This window comes from Pelodiscus sinensis, chromosome 2 (genome assembly GCF_049634645.1).
Source record: "Pelodiscus sinensis isolate JC-2024 chromosome 2, ASM4963464v1, whole genome shotgun sequence".
NCBI lineage: Eukaryota > Metazoa > Chordata > Testudines > Trionychidae > Pelodiscus > Pelodiscus sinensis.
The window spans coordinates 34,618,910-34,634,212 of record NC_134712.1 but is presented as its reverse complement, the minus strand read 5'-3'; the positions used below and the strand labels follow the sequence as shown (position 1 = coordinate 34,634,212).

The 15,303-nt window shown below is 42.6% G+C and overlaps 1 long non-coding RNA gene across 2 annotated transcripts in view; it reads right to left on the bottom strand.

The window, feature by feature from the left end:
- LOC142826973 (uncharacterized) overlaps positions 1-15,303 on the bottom strand; it is a 51,721-nt gene that overhangs the window by 29,768 nt on the left and 6,650 nt on the right. For both annotated transcript variants that reach the window (XR_012901281.1, XR_012901282.1), the window contains exon 2: positions 2,896-3,039. This is a non-coding gene — a long non-coding RNA (uncharacterized LOC142826973). The remainder of the gene's footprint in view (positions 1-2,895; positions 3,040-15,303) is intronic.

Genomic DNA, 15,303 nt, shown 5'->3' with positions numbered 1-15,303 from the left:
CTGCATGTTGAGCACCTCACAGAATATAATTTCATTAATGTGGACATTATGGGAGAGGTATACATTGCAGGGAAGTGCATGCAACACACTCTCATTCAGATTCGTTAAGAGTCAGGGACCTTCAGTAGGCAAGTTGTAAGTTGGTGCCTAGAAAGAATGGGGGACACCAAGGCTAAGTCATGTCTTCCTAGGACTCAAGAAGAATGCTCACCTCATAATTATTCTCTATACCACTGAATATTCTTACTTTAGCTGGTCACTCGTCCATAGGGTTGCCAGATGGTTTAACAAAAAATACCGAACACCCCCCTCCCGGTCAAAAAAAAAAAGTGCACCAGGAAAAAATTCTGTAAAGGGGGAATAAAAAGGGGGAAACCAAAGCTGTTAAACAAAAGTTGCACCACTCCCTCCAGTTTGGGACCTCACATTAGCCATCAATGCACCACCCCTCCCCTGTGCCAGGCCCTCTAGTCTCCCCATCCCAATGCACTCACCACTGCCTCAGACCCGGGCCAGAGCAGTGTGCACTCCACTCCCACCCAAGCCTGGCGCCCCTCTAGTGAGGTGCCCGGCAACTGCTCCCTCCTGCTCCCCCTTCGCTAGACTCTACTGTGCTCCTCACTCCCCCCGCCCCCGCAAGACACGGCATGGGAATATTGTCCCTGCCGGGCTTCTGTCCCAGGGGAACAGGAAATATTGGACATTGCACATGTCCGGTATTTCCTGTTTTTTTTTTAACCGGATGGAGCCCACAGATACTGGACGGTCCAGATGAAAACTGGACACCTGGCAACTCTACTCTTCCAGTATTAAACCAGATAGTCCTGCTTTTCTAGGGTTGACCCCTAATCCAGTACTCAGACAAAACTGGACATGGTTGTGTCTGGTATTGGATGGGGGATGCCATGTTTAAAAATATGCTGATCTACTCCCCCTCCAGTGTGATTTGGTACTTGAGGTCACTCAAGCAAGGTTGGAAAGTGGCACAACTTGTGCAGAATGACCTCACACATAAGGTACATGCAAGGTCATGCTGCACATGAGGCACCATTTTGAAGATTAACCTGCCCCGTGCAGAATGACTTTGCATGCACCATCTGTCTGTGGTCACGCTGGCACTATACTACTATATCCAGAAACATGTGAGTGTCCATCCACTCAGCAAAGGCTCCTGCAGGGAAATGTTTGGAGGTGCCAAGACGCCCAAGCTATCTAAGGGGCATGACTGCACACCAGGGGATTGTAGCCTGAAACCCAGTCAGAATGGTTGGGCCATGAGGCCCAGTCACCAGAAGAGGTAGAAGCAGGAGCCTGCTGTTCTAGAGTCTAGAAGAGGAGAGGGTCTCAGCAGCAGCAGCCAAACCAGCGACTGTGAAACCTGGGCCAAACCAGCAGTTCAGCTGGACCAGGGTTTCCCAACCTATGGGCCGGGACCCAAATATGTGTTGCCATTACATTTCAAAAGGATCACCAAGTGTCTCCCCAGGTGGTTCTGCCTCCCTTCCTCCCCCTGTTTTTGAATTGCCATGGGTCACCAAATCTTCCTGAATTGTCAAAATGGGTCCCCACCTGGAAAAGGCTGGGAACTGCTGAGATACTTTTTCAAAATAAGATCAGTGGAAGTTAGGTACTTAGTTGGATCTTCAAGGACTAGTTGCCTATTTGCACGTTTACATGCCTACATACTTTAAACATTTGGTCCCTAGTCAGACAGATTCATACACAGAAGCCTCCATTTTCACTTTATATGAAAAGTGAAATATCTGGTCATTTGTACTTGTTTGCAGTCAGCTTTTTTGGGGGGTTTAGAAGAACTACGGTTTCATGAAACTGAATCTTTACCAACACATGAAATAGTAAAATATACATTTAAGCATCTTAAGTGCAAGAATATTTCAGGCGTGCAAACCTGATCATTCTAGAATTTGTATAGTAGTGCTCCAGGTCTCTGTTGCACTAGAAGGATGTGCCTGCCCTAAAGACTTCTACAATGGTCTTGTTGGTTTCTGTGTGCTGCACAATTAAACAGGTAACTCATACAAATTGCTCTGTTTCTGCCTGTATTTCATCAAGGGTTTGATCCTGGCTTCTGTGGAAGAGAGTCAAGCCCAAAGACATTCAAACAGATGTCCATTTTGCCAATGCTGGGAAACAATGTTATTTTTCTGTGTTTACTTCCAAGCCTCTTCTTTGTCATTAACAGATCCACTGCATTCATCTACTGTAAGCTTCAGCTTTCTTTCTGATTCATTAAAAACACTATTTCAGGATTACAGTTGCAGAACAACGGATATATTCATATACAAATATTAAAGGCTGAAGCAAGGAAGCTACACTCATTTATCCATTTTGCTTATTCCAGTGTGTATGGACAGCAGTATACAGCAGCATAGTAAGGAACATGGGTCGTAAGCCTGCAGGATTTTTAAAATTACTTTACTTTGGTTTCTCCATTTCTTACCTTAGATCTCCGTATAGCCTCACTGTTCTATGGTCTACAGCAGTTAGCTTATATATAAGCTTGGCAGAGTTCTATTTTTATGCATTTTATTTAAGCAATTTACATTTTTTATCTATGTAAATTTTGACAACTGTGCAAAATTATGGGTGGGGTCAGGCAATTGTTTAACTTTTGAATCTCGGCATTTGCTGTCATTAAAGCTTTATAACAGTTAAAACCACAAATTGTCAACATCGTATGTCAAAACATGCAGAGTGAATATCACTAAATCAAACTGAGCTCTCAAGCAGCATCTTTCTTACTTTGTCCATCTAAGTTTTGATCAATGGAATTCCCCTATTACCTTAAGTGTGTACATTGAAATTGATGTGAACTCACATTTACTGATCAGTCTAATCCTTCCAAGCCTATCTATAGGCAGAACATACACTTACCCAAATTCCCTCCGATACCTGGAACGGTCTTAGTAGATGGTTCAGAAAATTATTTTTAGAACCACTTCCCAAAGTCTCTTGAAGGCCATGCTGATTACTACCTACTGTGTAGGCAAGGCACCATGTGCTTACTGCAAATGTCACCTGGAAAAAAATCACTTCTCGTCAATCATCTCACCCAGAACTGAACTGAAGCAGTTCACTATTACAGCAAGTTAAACAAAAGGAATGAGGAGGCTGGAGTCTTTCCCTTCAATACTGCATTTTTTCCAAACAATCTGATTCCCAGCCTGTTAATTTAAGTTAAAGAGAGACTTGTCTCAAGATTCTTTATATAGAATTTGCCTATTGCTGTGTATTAAAGTATATTGGTCCCACCCTGTAGTCTTCATATTAGACAAAGGTTTTTTTTTTTAAGGTGAAGTACTTTAATACCAGTCACAGGGATTAACAATCCTGTAGTCTACACACCACTTATTAAATAAAAGTGTCAAATAATTGCCAAATGCAGGTCTTCTACCCAACCACAGAAAAGGCACCTCAGCCAGGCTAGAAAGACATATTCTGGCACAAGGATAAAGTAGCAGAAATATTTTGAAATAGCTTTTGTACTACCCAACACTTTGGTTGCACTGGAAATAAATATACTTGCACAAATGATCCCCAAACTTTTAATCTCAAGCCTCCCGACCCTTGTTTAAGTCTCCCACCACCCCAGAACTGGAACCAGGTGCTGGGGGCAGCAGCAGAGACAAAGCCCAAGTTCCAGGACCAGCAGCTGGGAGCAGAGCTGGATGGTACTCCCTCCCTACAAGGTTGGCCCAGGCCACAGTCATGCCATCCTAAAAGTTCCTCCATGCCCTGCTAGGGAGGCATGTCACGCAGTTTGGGGATCTCTGGCAGACAGGATCATAATGATACTCATATATGGTTTTACTGTGTACTTTGTGGCACTGCTGTACACATTCCAGCAATTTGCTAAAGACGTGGGTCATTACTCAATAGAAGTCAATGGAGTTACAATGACATACAACCAAGTAAAAGTTCCAACTGTCTGTAACAAATGGAGCTGACCAGGAAGGTTTAAAAACACAAGGATGCATGGACCCTGCATGCAAACCCTGTTGAGAGTCTTTGGGTTAAGATTGGAGGCAAGAACCACAAGGACGATATCATGCTGTGTGTCTGCTGCTGACCACCAGATCAGGATGATGAGAATTTCTCTGTACAACTGAAGCTTCCAGATAACAGGCCCCTGTTCTCATGGAGGACTTCAGTCAGCCTGACATCTGTTGGGGGAGCAGTACACAGGCAATCCAGGAAGGTTTTGGTGAGAGTGTTGGGGACAGATTCCTGGTGCAAGTGCTAGAGGAATCAAGCAGGAGCCATGCTCCTCTTGACCAGAAGCTCACTAAGAGGGAAGAACTGATAGGGGAAGCAGAAGTGGCAGGCTAGGCAGCAGTGATCATGAAATTGTTTAATTCAGGATCCTAACAAAAGAAAGAAGGGAGAGCAGCGGAAAATGGACCCTGGACTTCAGAAAAGAAGACTTTGATTCCCTCAGAGAACTGATTGACAGGATCCCCTGAGAGACTAATGTGAGGGGGAAACAAGCCAGGAGAACTGGTTGTATTTTAAAGAAGCCTTATTGAGGGCTCAGGTACAAACCCTGCCAATGTGCAAAAAGAACAGAAAATATGGTAAGCAATTAGTTTGACTTAGAGAAATATTTGGTGAGCTTAAACACAAGAAGGAAGCTTACAAGAAATGGAAAGTTGGAGAGATGATGGGGGGGGGGGGTATAGAAATATAGCTCAAGCATTCAGAGGCCTAATCAGGAAGGCCATAGTGCAATTAAAGTTGCAGGTAGTAAGGGATGTGAAGGATAACAATGGTTTCTACAGGTATGCTAACAACAAGGAGAAAGGGAAAGTGTGTGACCCTTATGGAGGGGATAACCTAGTGACAGATGTGGAAAACGCTGAAGTACTCAATGTTTTTTTGTCTTAGTCTTCAGGGCAAGGTCAACTCCCAGATTATTATACTTGGTAGCACAGTATCAAGTGGGGGTGAGTAATCCTCAATGGCAAAAACAGTTTAAGGACTATTTACAAGAGCTGGACATGTACAAGTCAATGGGGCCAGATTTAATGTATCTGAGGGTGCTGAGAGAGTTGGCTGATGTGATTGCTGAATCCTTAGCCATTATCTTTGAGAACTTGTAATCAGGGCAGATCCCGGACAGGGGCGGCCCGTGAGCCTAGCTGAGCTAGGCAGCTGCCTAGGGCGCTGCTGGCCTGGGCGCCCGATGATGACGTCATGGCCATTGATGGCCGTGTAGGCAGGGGCACCGATTGCACCGCCCCGCCTAGAGCGCCAGCTGCTGCAGCTGGCCTTGGGCCGCTCCTGATCCCAGACAATTGGAAAGAGGCAAATGTAGTGCCCATCTTCAAAAAAAGTAAGGAGGAACCAGGGAACTACAGACTGGTCATTCTCACCTCAGTCCCCAGAAAAAACATGGATCCATCCTCAAGGAATCCATTTTGAAACACTTTGAGAAGTGGAAGCGGATCAAAATCAGTGAATATGGATTCACCAAGAGTGAGCCATGCCTGGCAAACATAATTGCCTTCTATAATGAGATAACTGGTTTTGTGTATAAAGGGAAAGCAGTGGACGTGATATGCCTTGTCTTTAGCAAAGCTCAGACAGTATACTCCCACAGTATAGAGCAGACAAACAATTGTATATAAAGGAATACAATGCATCAGGGAAGGACAGACAAATAAGCAGTGGCAAATTTTTAAAGTGCTTCTACACAAATGCTAGAAGTTTGACTAATAAGATGGGTAAACTAGAGCACCTTGTATTAATGGAGGAGATTGACATAATAGGCATCACTGAAACCTGGTGGAATGAGGAAAATCTGTGGGACACAACCATACCGGGATATAAAATATATCAGGATAGATGGGGCTGTGAGAGTAGTGGAGTGGCACTGTATGTGAAAGATAATGTAGAATCAAATGAAATAAAAATATTATATGGATCAACATGTTCAATAGAATCACTATGGATAGTAATTCCATGCTCCAATAATAAGAAATTAGAGTAGGGATATATTACCGACCACCTGACCAGGACAGCGATACTGACATTGAAATGCTGAGGGAGATTAGAGAGGCTACCAAAATAAAGAACTCTATAATAATGGGGGATTTTAATTATCCCCATATTGACTGGATACATGTCACCTCAGGAAGAGAAGCAGAGATAAAATTTCTCAATGGCTTAAATGACTGCTTTTTGGAGCAGCTGGTACAGGAACCCATAAGGGGAGAGGCAATTCTCGATTTAGTCCTGAGTGGAGTGCAGGATCAGGTCCAGGAGATAACTGTTACGGGATCGCTTAGGAATAGTGACCATAATATAATAACATTTAACATTCCTGTGGTGGGAAGAACACCTCAGCAGTCCAGCACTCTGGCATTTAATTTCAAAAAGGGGAATTACACAAAAATGAGGAGGTTAGTTAAACAGAAATTAAAAGGCACAATGACTAGAGCCAAATCCCTGCAAGCTGCATGGAAACTTTTTAAAGACACCATAATAGAGGCCCAAATTAAATGTATACCCCAAATTAAAAAACATAGCAAGAGACCTAAAAAGAGTCATCGTGGCTTAACCACCATGTAAAAGAAGCAGTGAGGGACAAAAAGGCATCTTTTAAGAAGTGGAAGTCCAATCCTAGTGAGATAAATAGAAAGGAACGTAAATACTGTCAAATCAAGTGTAAAAATGTAATAAGAAAAGCAAAAAAAGTTTGAGGAACAGCTAGCCAAAAACTCAAAAAGAAATAACAAAATGTTTTTAAATACATTAGAAGCAGGAAGCGTGCTAAAAAAATCTGTGGGTCCCCTAGACGATTGAGATATAAAAGGAGCAATCAAGAATAAAAGGGTACGTCTACACTGCATCTCTAGTTCGAACTAGGGATGCAAATGGAGACAATCGAAGTAGTTAATGAAGCGGGGATTTAAATATCCCGCGCTCCATTAACATGATCTCGCCGGCGCGCTAGTTCGAATCACAGCTGATTCGAACCAGGAAGTGCGCGCCGGGACGCGTTAGTTCGGACTAAAGCCCTTAGTCCGAACTAATGTTACTCCTCAAAAAATGAGTAACATTAGTTCGGACTAAGGGCTTTAGTCCGAACTAACGCGTCCCGGCGCGCACTTCCTGGTTCGAATCAGCTGTGATTCGAACTAGCGCGCCGGCGAGATCATGTTAATGGAGCGCGGGATATTTAAATCCCCGCTTCATTAACTACTTCGATTGTCTCCATTTGCATCCCTAGTTCGAACTAGGGATGCAGTGTAGACATACCCAAAATGATTTCTTTGCTTCAGTCTTCACTGCTGAGGACGTTAGGGAGATTCCCAAATCTTCATTGTCCTTTGTGGATGATGAATCTGAAGAACTGTCCCGGATTGAAGTGTCATTAGAGGAGGTTTTGGAACAAATAGAAAAACTTAATGTTAACAAATCTCCGGGACCGGATGGCATTCATCCAAGGGTTCTAAAAGAACTCAAATTGGAAATTGCTGAACTATCATCTGTGGTTTGTAACCTACCCTTTAAATTGGCTTCCATACCTAATGATTGGAAGGTAGCCAACATGACAGCAATATTTAAAAAGGGCTCTAGAGGCGATCCTGGCAATTACAGACTGGTAAGTCTAACTTCAGTACCGGGCAAATTAGTCGAAACAATAGTTAAGAATAAAATTGTGAGGCACGTAGAAGAACATAATTTGTTGGACAAAAGTCAAAATGGTTTCTGTCAAAGGAAATCATGTCTTACTAATCTATTAGAGTTCTTTGAAGGGCTTAATGAACATGCAGACAAGGGGGATCCAGTAGATATAGTATACTTAGATTTTCAGAAAGCCTTTAACAAGGTCCCTCACCAAAGGCTCTTGTGTAAATTACATTCCCCTGGGAAAAGAGGGAAGGTCCTTTCTTGGATTGAGAACTGGTTAAAAGACAAGAAACAAAGGATAGGAATAAATGGTAAATTTTCAGAATGGAGAGGGGTAACTAGTGGTGTCCCCCAAGGGGCAATCCTGGGACCAATCCTTTTCAACTTATTCATAAATGATCTGGAGAAAGGGGTAAGCAGTGAGGTGGTAAAGTTTGCAGATGATACCAAATTGTTTAGGATAGTCAAGACAGAAGCAGACTGTAAGGGACTCCAAAAAGTTCTCACCAAACTGAGTGATTGGGCAACAACATGGCAAATGAAATTTAATGTGGATAAGTGTAAAGTAATGCACATTGGGAAAAATAACCCCAACTATACATACAATATGATGGGGGTTAATTTGGTTATGACAAATCAGGAAAGAGATCTTGGAGTTATTGTGGATAGTTCTGAAAACTTCCACACGGTGTGCAGAGGTGGTCAAAAAGGCAAATAGGATGCTAGGAATTATTAAGAAAGGGATAGAAAATAAGACACAGAATATCTTACTGCCCCTGTATAAAACTATGGTACACCCACATCTTGAATACTGTGTACAGATGTGGTCTCCTTACCTCAAAAAAAGATATTTTGGCCTCGGAAAGGGTTCAGAAAAGAGCAATTAAAATGATTAGGGGTTTGGAACGGGTTCCATATGAAGAGAGGTTAAAGCAACTGGGACTTTTCAGCTTAGAAAAGAGGAGACTGAGTGGGGATATGATAGAGGTATATAAAATCATGAGTGGTGTGGAAAGGGCGAATGAAGAAAAGTTATTTATTAGTTCCCATAATAGAAGAACTAGAGGACACCAAATGAAATTAATGAGTAGCAGGTTTAAAACTAATAAAAGGAAGTTCTTCTTCACACAGCATGTAGTCAACCTGTGGAACTCCTTGCCAGAGGAGGCTGTGAAGGCTAGGACTATAACAGAGTTTAAAGAGAAGCTATATAATTTCATGAAGGTGAGGTCCATAAAAGGTTATTAGCCAGGGGATAGAAATGGTGTCCCTGGCCTCTGTTTGTCAGAGGCTGGAGAAGAATGGCAGGAGACAAATCGCTTGATCATTGTCTTTGGTCCACCCTCTCTGGGGCACCTGGTGCTGGCCACTGTCGGCAGACAGGCTACTGGGCTAGATGGACCTTTGGTCTGACCCAGTACGGCCGTTCTTATACGTTTATGTTCAGTATTCTTGCCAGCAAGATAAAGTATGGATTGGATGAATGGACTATAAGGTGGATAAAAAGCTTGCTAGATAATCTGGTTCAATGGGTAGTGATCAATGGCTGATATCGAGCAGTGTGCCCCAGGGGTTGGTCCAGGGATGTTTTTATTCAACATCTGCATTAATGATTTGGATGATGGGTTGGATTGCACCCTCAGCTAGTTCATGGATAACACTAAGCTGGGGGGAGAATGAGATGGAGGATTGGGTCAAAACAATTTGATGAGGTTCAACAAGCACAAGTGAAGAGTCCAGCACTTAGGATGCAAGAATCTCAAGCACTGCTATAGGCTGGGGACCAACTGAGGCTGCAGTTGTGCAGAAAAGGACCTGTGGGCTACAGTAAATGAGAAGCTGGATAGGAGTCAACAGTGTGCCCTTCTAGCCAAGAAGGCTAGTGGCAAATTGAACTACGTTGTAGGAGCATTGCCAGCAGATTGAGGCCACATCTGGAGTATTGCATCTAGGTTTGGCCCCTCGGTAAGAATGTGCGTGGACAAACTAGAGCATATCCAGCAGAAGGCAAACAAACATGATTAAGGGGTACATGAATCTTGATAAGGGAACTAGTCTTATTTAGTGTGTGGAAGAGAAGAGTGAGGGGGGATTTGATAACATCCTTCAACTACCTGAAGGGGGATTCCATAGAGGATGGAGAGTAGCTATTCTCAGTGGTGACTGATTACAGAATGAGGAGCAATGGTCTCAAATTGCAATGGGGGAGGTCTAGGTTGGAAATTAGGAAAATCTGTTTCACTAGGAAGATGATGAAGCACTGGAATGGGTTGCCTAAGGAGGTGGTGGACTCTATCTCTAGAGGTTTTCAAGGCCATACTTGACAAACCCCTGACTGGCATGATTTAGTTGCGGTTGGTCCTGCTTTGAGCAGGGGATTGGTTGAGGGTTCCTGAAGTCTCTTTCAATCCTAATCTTCCATTATTTTAAAGAATATTTGCAATTGCAGTTGCAAAATTATTTCCATTTTAACACTGTTTCCATTCACTCAACTGAAAAACTTTCACCCTTTTGAACGGAAATTTCCACATATGCTCAATGCCTAAAAGTGAATTTTTAAAAAATAAATCACTGAACAAAAATGACTGAGCCACTCATGACAGGTATGCTTGGCGGACCTGATTACTATTACCTTATACTACCATGGGCCAGGATTGCATACAACCTCGCTGGGGCAAGATGAGATAGATGAGGGACCTGGAACTTCAAAAGATTGTATTGAAAATGTGCTAGGCAAGCATGACATTTTGGGACAATAAGTGTTACATGGATTTCCTGGAGAATTCCAAAGGAGAGGTTATTGCAAATTCCTCACCTCTAGTTATGTACAAAGCTCAGTACTTTGAAGCTATGCTGTGAGGAGAGACAGAAAGCAAAGTGCATGTTCTAGCCTTTAAGGCAGCTTGGCTTGCAGGGAAGATCACAGCATATGGCAGAGTACTTTATAGATTTAACATCCACAGGCATGAGAGGAAGATAATAAGAATGGCCATATTAGGTCAGACCAAAGTTCTGTCTAGCCCTGTATCCTGTGTACTGACAGTGGCCAGTGTAGGGTGCTTCAGAGGGAATGATCAGAACAGGTAACCATCAAGTGATGCCTCCCCTATCACCCAGGCCAAGCTTCTGGCACCCCAGAAATGATGGCTAGAAGCTCAATCCTGTAAGTGGGGGTCTTAAGGGATCACAGAGGAGGAAATACAGAAGCTATTATCTTGAAACTTGATGCTACTTTTGACTCTGTGTGTGTGTGTGTGTGTGTGTGTGTGAAAAAAATTCATAAAAATTCTTGTGACTTGTTTTGAACAACCTTATAACATAAGCAACTGGCAGGTAAAGCCTTAAAAGTTAGCATTAAAATAAACTGTTGTGAAGCTGTGGCCAGTAATCACAACAAGAAGATGGGCACCCATACAAGAACCTATTTGGGCAAATATCCTTGTTCTAAAGAAAATAGGTTTTGATTTGACCAGTATATGGGGGTATGTCTACACTGCCACCCTAGTTCGAACTAGGCTGGCTAATGTAGGCATTCGAAGTTGCAAATGAAGCCCGGGATTTAAATATCCCAGGCTTCATTTGCATCTTGCCGAGTGCCACCATTTTTAAATCCCCCTTAGTGCGGACTCCGTGCCCGCGGCTACACGAACTACCATTACTAATTCGAACTACCATTACTAATTCGAACTACCTACTCCATGCCGCATGTAGCCGTGGGCACGGAGTCCGCACTAAGGGGGATTTAAAAATGGTGGCGCCTGGCAAGATGCAAATGAAGCCCGGGATATTTAAATCCCGGGCTTCATTTGCAACTTCGAATGCCTACATTAGCCACCCTAGTTTGAACTAGGGTAGCAGTGTAGACATACCCTGGCATTTTGAAATATCAGGTTTTGTACATGGCCTAGTTGGTTTCTCTACCTCCATCCCATAGTTAATGAAGCAAAGATGCACTGCAGATGTGCATGGAGCTATCTTAGTTGGTCACAAATGTCCAGTAAAAAATATTACTACAAATTGTTAGGAGCGTCTTGGCTGGAAACAGGGTTACTGCTGACCTTTAAAGGAGTGAAGGGGCCCAAAAAAGCTTCTTGTAGATTTTGAAAAATGCACTGGAAACCAGCCAAGAGCCTAATACATTTGAGAAGTCATAAGCAGCCATATAAATAAAGGCTGTATGCATAATGCATCTGCAATAGAAGGAGGATTTAAGATTGCAAATAGAATCTTTACTTTGGCATTCCCTTATGTCTGATTTCTTATTTGTGAACTGTTAACGTATTTTGTCCTGTGGAACAAAACCAAAGCCCCATCTGATAATGCTCAGTGTATCTGACAAGAAAGCAACATCTCCATAGAGTTAGGGGGAAAATACTTTAAATACGTGTTCCATCTAAATTTACATGATACAGTAAGGGAGACTACTGAAAGTGTCACAACAAAAACATTCAAAGATACTGGGGAAATGCATTCCCCAAAACCAAACTTACAGCATCATAACACCAGAAACAAATACTAAAGCATGTGTAATTCACAGACAGAATGATGCTATATTTAATTATATAAACCTATATAATTTTTACAGGGATACACAAACAGCCCTATGTTAAACAAGAAGAGCTACCCACAAGTTGCTTAGATACCCATGGAAATCACTTTGCAAGACCATATCAATATATGTAAATCAAGTGAAGTACTTCATCCAGGATATGTCTACAGAACAGCGTTATTTTGGAATAACTGACATTATTTTAAAATAACAAAATGCACATCTACACAGCAAGCCATTATTTTGAAATAATGTTGATATGGAGGACTTCTTACTCCAACTCCTGTAAACCTCATTTCATGAGGAGCAAGGGAAGTCGAAGGAAGAGTGGTCTTCTTTTGACTTCCTCCTATGTAGATAGCGCCAAAAGCCGAATTAAGTTATTTCAAATTCATCTACGCAACTGACATAGCTGAAGTTGCTTATCTTAATTTGACTTTTGCCCTGCCATATAGATGTGCCCACATAGAATAAATTAGAGCTTGCAGATCAGCTGCTGTGAAGTTACAGTATGCATTAGGATTTAATTACATCCTTTTGATACCTGTTCTGTGATAACACAGCATTTAATGTGACCCTAGCAATCCAAATAGATCTTTCATAAACTATTTTATGCCAATCAACAGGAATTGCTAGGGAAGTAACCATTTCCTAGAGTTACAAAGAAAAAAAAATCAGTAGATCAGGGTTTCAATAAAGTGTTTGATCTAGACAAACTTTTTCCACTCATATTAATGTGGAAATACCAACAGGTTTCTCATGCCGGGTTTCTCACTGGAAGGAACTAAACTAACAATAGGAGACCTTGCTCCAACACCTGTATTAGGCACACATGAAAAGTGTTTCTAATGCTCTGTGTCCTTTGCAATTCACTTCCCATTTCATACAGCACAAGAATGAAAAGAAAGCTGCCTACATGAACTCTATGACCTGCTGTGAGTGTTTATGCATGGGAAATGAATTTGCAATCTTGTGTATATAGAGTCAGAACAAGAGTGAAGGTGTTTTAGAAATTCTCAAGGCAGTCCCTTTCTGGTTCAGCAGAGACATCATGGTCCACATCAGAAAAACCCAATACATTCTCTGCTTCTGTTCCATCATCATACCTATTTTGAGAAATTACAAATTAGATGTGCAAACTCTGAGGGAGTGCAATATGCCCAAGGACCCAAAGAAATTTGGAGAATTGGTTTAGTTATTAATGAACCAAACCACATGTGAACTGAGGTTTCTAAGTTCTCCCCATGGTTCTGTGTTCTGGCTTGTATAGAAGAGAAAAGGAGAGAAGCTATGTTGCAAGATCCTCTGTCCTCCAATTAAAAACTACAGCAGGCCCATGCCAACTGACTTGGGCTCTCAGGTCTTCAGTGGCCATTCCCACCTCATAGCCCCTTACCACAAGCCCAAATCAGATGACATAGGCCAGCTGCATGGGTGTGTCTAGACTACAGGGTTTTGTTGACAAAAGTGGACTTTTGTCGACAAAACTATCCCTGGGTCTACACTACCGCTGAGTTCTGTCGACGTAACATTGACAGAACTCGGCAGTTTTGTCGACGGTGGTAAACCTCATTCCAAGAGGAATAACACCTTCTGTTGACAGAGATCAGTCAACAGAAGGCAGTATTGCATCTACACTGTCCTTTGCATCTACACTCATGTTGACAAAGTGGCTTGCTCTGTCGACAGAACTGGATGTAGTCTAGATGCTCTTTGTCGACAGAAGCTTTGTCGACAGTATCTGTCGACAAAGCCTCTGTCGACAAAAGTCTGTAGTCTAGACATACCCCATGTGTCTAATTGCAGTGTAGACAGACTATTATTCTTTCATACCCCAGTCCTTTGCATTGTTTGCCAACTAGTCTACTCAGAGATCAGGGCCCCTCTTTGGTACTAGGTATGTGGTTTGCCTAAGAGAGCTACTAACTTGTGAAAATCTCTACTGTTTCCTTGAACCTATAAGCAGGTAGACATGCAGAACAGGGCTGAGTTCAGTTGCTTGATGGTGAAGCCAGAGAAAAAGTGATTTAGCTATAAGCTTATTCTAATAAGGGCCACTGGGATAGGTGGCCAAAGGGCTAAAATTTACTAGAAGGCTGGAACACATCATTGAGGGACCAACCAAAATCATCCTCACCACCACCCCCAAAAAATTATGAATTGACAACACTGTCCTGATGCAGGCCACAGGAACAGTAAGGCTCTCTGAACATCAAAACATGAAGAGCTCTTCACTGCCTTGACAACTTACAAGATTCATCTGGGATTCAAAGATGCCGTACTTCTAAAACGTTGTAATCGGTCTCTTGTTTCATTAGGCTAAGTCAGTTGACCCGCACTGTCATGCCCTACATCACAACAACAAGAAAATTAAAGTAATAAATTCTACCTACATTTTGTAAGGCAACAGAAAACTCCAGAGTATAGTTTGTGTAACTTCCATAATTCATTGGCATAATGGAGTTGGCTTAAACAATGGACCTCCCAGGGGAAAAGCCTGCTACTGAAGGAACTTCTTCAAATGGGGGGAACTCCACTATGCCTCGGGCATCAGCATCAAACTGAAATCTATCCTAAAGCATCAGGATGAACACTTGTGCAAAGGCTGTAGGGGCCAGGGCAGCCTTCTCAGCAGAATTCTCAGCAGACTGTTACTGTTGCCAGGCCCCAGCCAGAAGAGAAAGAAGGGTGTTGAGTTTTTACCATGATAGGGGGAGGGGAGAGAAGAGCACACATCACTGCACTCCCTAGGTCTGAGGAGAGGGAAAAAGTATACATAAACTTCATACCTCTGCCATCCTCAGTCCAAGGCAGGGGATTTGAGGTGCCACTGCTCCCCACCAAAGGTATAGAAAACTACAATGATGGTCCCAGAGATTCATATTCCCCCAGCCATAGCAGGGGAGTGGTCTGAAGAATGCCATGGCTCCATGTTCTGACTTTGGGAGAAAAGAGGAGAGAAGCTAGGTCACAAGTGCCTTTTCACTGCTCTGCTGTTTACTAGGAAATGCTGGGGCAAGCGTGTGTTTTAAATCACCGTGATGGGGGAATGGTCTTTGTACTGATCAAAAAGAATTTGTGTAGAGGTGTGAAGGCTC